This window comes from Mastomys coucha, unplaced genomic scaffold, assembly GCF_008632895.1.
Source record: "Mastomys coucha isolate ucsf_1 unplaced genomic scaffold, UCSF_Mcou_1 pScaffold18, whole genome shotgun sequence".
NCBI classification, from domain to species: domain Eukaryota; kingdom Metazoa; phylum Chordata; class Mammalia; order Rodentia; family Muridae; genus Mastomys; species Mastomys coucha.
Genome location: NW_022196900.1, coordinates 114219013 through 114223092, shown reverse-complemented (window position 1 = coordinate 114223092; position 4080 = coordinate 114219013).

The window sequence follows — 4080 nt, the reverse complement described above, 5'->3', positions numbered from 1 at the left end:
CACCTCAGGGGCTCACCTCAGGGGCTCACCTCAGGGGCTCACCTCAGGGGCTCACCTCAGGAACTCACCTCAGGGGCTCACCTCAGGAACTCACCTCAGGGGCTCATTGTGTCTAAGCCAATACGAATCAGAACAGATCTGCAGCCAGGATTCCTCAAAGGGTGACCTTGGGCTCTTGGGTGCTTTTCACTCCCGGCTGCCTTAAGAGCCAGGTACCACACTAGCTAATTCTATGAGCTTTGTTCCTGCCCATGCCCACAAGGGCCATCTGCACCACCAATCATCCAGGGGGGTTCTGCCAGGCTGTGTAAACTACCCCAAGCCTCCCTAGCCACCAGGGCTTTGGATCCCCTCCCCCATCGGGGTTCTATGTGACCCCACTCAATAGAGAGCCCTTCAGGCTTCAGAAGATTTGTCTGAGGCAATCTGGCAGTTACCTGGTGGAGTTTCAACTTGCCTTCTCTGTTGACAGCCAGCAGGAATTGTACATAGACGATAATCCTCTCCTCTCCTCTCCTCTGCTCTGTTCTCCTCTCCTCTCCTCTGCTCTGTTCTCCTCTCCTCTTCTCTCCTCTGGTCTCCTTCCCCCTCATCAGCCTAGGCCCTGTCTGAATGAAGCTCAGCTCTTGGCAGGCCCTGCAGCTGGCAGACACGCCCAATCCACACCTGCTAGGGAGCTAGCTCCTCTTGTTCCCTGGGGCTCTTGTTCCATCCTGAGATCAATAATGTAGTAGGATTGAGGTGTTTCCCTATTTTCCAGACACCTGCCCACCTGCTGCTTCTGGCTGCTTCTGTCTCTCCTGCAGGCATAGGAGACTGTACACTGGACTTGGGTGAAACGTGTCCTGAATAGGGAAAGCGATACAGGGACTATGTCTGAGCATTTGTGGAGACTGTCCATCTGGGGATTCCAGGATTCTCTGGCAGACAGTTCAGCTGCAGACAGGGTTGTGTTCATGGAGGGGAAGCCATGGTCCCCCCTCATGGCTGCTTTGGTCAGCAGGGACCCCATCTTACCAGTGAGAACTGGGTTGTGAGGTCAAGTGGTGGGTCCAGTCCCTTAAAGGGGACTCTTGGCTCAGAAGTGTCCTGCCGGAGCATTAGGCACCTGGTCATAGCAGCCAGGATCCCTCAGAGAGGCCTTCTACACAGCTCCTCTGCTCCTGTCCCCATTGCCTCATCACTGTCAAAGCGTAACACATGTTCAATGGTGTCCGTCTCAGCATCTGCATGCCTGCAGCCCATCTGTGCCACATCAGAAGCACAATTCACAAAGCCCACTCAGATCCCAACCTAGGGATCGACCCTGCCCCTTCTCAGCCTTCTCAGCACTTGAATTACGAAGGCCACTCATAGCGGTCCCTTGTAGGGTCCTACCACAAATGCCCAGGGAACTCTACTCTCTTCCCCTATAAGCTGGTCCTTCTTCAGCACCACTGAATCAGGTTTCATTCAAGTACTCACCTGGCTCAGTCACCCCCACTTACACAGACCCTCTTACATGAAATAATTTCCCTGGTTCTTTCTGCCACCGTCACCATCAGCCCTGTGCTCACTCAGGTATTGTTGGCTTCCTCTCTGGGATTCCAATTGAAGATTCCAACCACTCAATTGAGGAGGTCAGGGTTGGGTTACCATCACCTAACAGATGCCTGGCAGGCAGCCAGGACAGAAGAGAACAAGAGGACTAGTGAGGGAGAGAAGAAGGAAGGAAGGAAGGAAGGAAGGAAGGGGCAGACAGGATTGTACAGGTTCCAGCTAAGGTCTTCATGTGGCACTGTGCAGGGAATCCTTAAGTTCAGCCCTGAGATGAACTTAAACAGATCTCCCTAAACTTGACCATGTAAGCAAACACTGCCCGTTGTTGCTGGGCAGAGTGCATTCTAGAACCTGTTCTTTTAACACGAAGAAGTACTTTGGCCCCAAGAACTGCCCAACTTTCTCCTTCACTTCCTCTTTCCCCAGAAACTGTCACCAACAGGAGTTGGGGAGCACACAAGGAGAGATTGATGGTGCTGTGCCGGGAGCCACTCTGCAGTCTGTGTACACAGCCTAGATTGGCTAGAACTAACGAAGTTTATCAACCAGGCCACCAGGAACCATTAATCACACAGAAAAATAACAGAGTGAAATGACTTTTCAAAATGCCGTGGGTATAATGATCATCTTGGCCATTCTGCTAACTGCTGCCATTTGTGTCTGAGATACTTAAGTATGCAAACAGTAATTAACGTGGTAATGAACGGGGGCTCAGAGCCTCCCCTCCCCAAGCTCATTTGCATGTTAATTATCATCAGCGACCAGGGAAACAAGTTATAAACAGCCTAATTAGCAGCCGGATCATTTTTACAAGAAATCACATGCACTCTGACACAAGAGTCAGCATGAGATTAATGATGCTAGGCAGAGCTGCACCCCCTGCTGGGGTGTGCATGCTGGGGTATACAGGGTGCCCTCCCTGCCATGGTCTTGGTAGTTTGGATGATGGGGAGTAGGTTGACTGAAGGCTCAGTGTGGACCGGAAGTGTCCAGATCAGCCAGAGAGGACAAGGGCAGAGGGCAACTGGTAAAGAGATGATCCTGGTCCTGTCAAAACAGCAAGGGAGCCTGTACTGGAGGCTGGTGCCATAGCTGGAAGGAGGGAGGCTCCAGCCTATTACAAGGACAGCTTGGGTTCTTGGTGGTGGAGGATGGGATGGTCCCTAGAGTTGTCCAGGGTCCATAGGGCTCTTGCTCCTGACAGCAGAGGTGACTGACTGATCCCTCTACCCCGAGTAGCAGGATTTTGTTAAAACTTGGCTGGGCTGGTTAGAGGCAGTACCAGTTGAGACTTGGCCACAACTGGACCTGTGTAATGTCTATCATCACAAAGTCTAAGATTCCCCCACCTCTCCTTCTCCCTCTCTCTCTCCCTTCCCTCCCCCTCTCCCTCTCCCCTCCCTCTCCCCCCTCCCCTCCCCTCCCCTTCTCCCTCTCCTTGTTCCTCTCCCTCTCCCTCCCCCTCTCCCTGTTCCTCTCCCTCTCCCCCTTCCCCTCCCCCCTCTCTGGCATGGGAACCCTAAGCCTAGCAGGCTGTGTTTGCCACCAGAAGCAGCTATGTAGGCTCTGGGTACCAGCCTTGGCCTGTACAACAGCTCTGTGAAGTGCAAGTAAGGAAGAACCAGCTCCTGCCCTCAGACGGCTATACTAACTCTTGCACTTGACAAAGTTACAAAGTATCCCTGATCCCAGCAGATGTTTTACTCGGCTGGAGCTTCTGCTTGGTGCCCCCTCTTTAGAAAATCAGCCTGACTACCTCCCTAGATTCCCGTCATTCTAGCCTGTCTTGTCTTTTCTCAGGCCCTTGCCTGTTCCCACAGTTTTGTCTGTTTTGGCTCTTTCTGATGCCTGCCTTGGCACGCAGTAGGTCCAGTGAATGGTGGAACTGATACTTGAGCACCATCCTGCCTTCTCTCAAGAGGGGTTGGCAAATAATTTCCTGGAAGGTTTCTCTTATGATGTTCACAGTTTTTGAGCCTTGTGGTCTCTGCAAAAGCTTTTCTTCCATCTCCATGAGCAGAAGCCATCAGACAGCACTGGATTGAGGAGGCCGACACACTCTGGGGCTGAGCTTTGTGTCTATGACAAGGTACCTGTCTGATCACATGGCCATGAAGCCCCTCCAACTCCCTCCCTCCCAGTTCCGAACAGATTCTAGGGTCTCATAGGTGGCACCTGATTAGCAGGAAGATTGTCTCACCTCCTTTGCTCTTGTGGCTATTGAAGGGCTGTGCCCACACCTGTAGGAAAGCCATCATCCCTTGGCATGAGGGATCTTGGGTCAGGGAACAACCTTTTGTTCTTTTCTAGGCACTAAGGGGGTCCTGGCATAGGTCGCAGCTCAATGCCTCAAAGATCAGATTCTCTGAGGCACAAGGAAGTAAGCAGCTAGCTCTGGTCCCTGCCCCACTCTCACCCCCAACCCCTGGTCCATCACACTTCCTGAGGCTGCTTCTAGACAGGGAGTGGTTCCCAAGTTTCCTCCTGTTGGGTGTTTGTTTCTCTGACAACAAAGCAAGGTGACCTCAGGCGGGATATCTG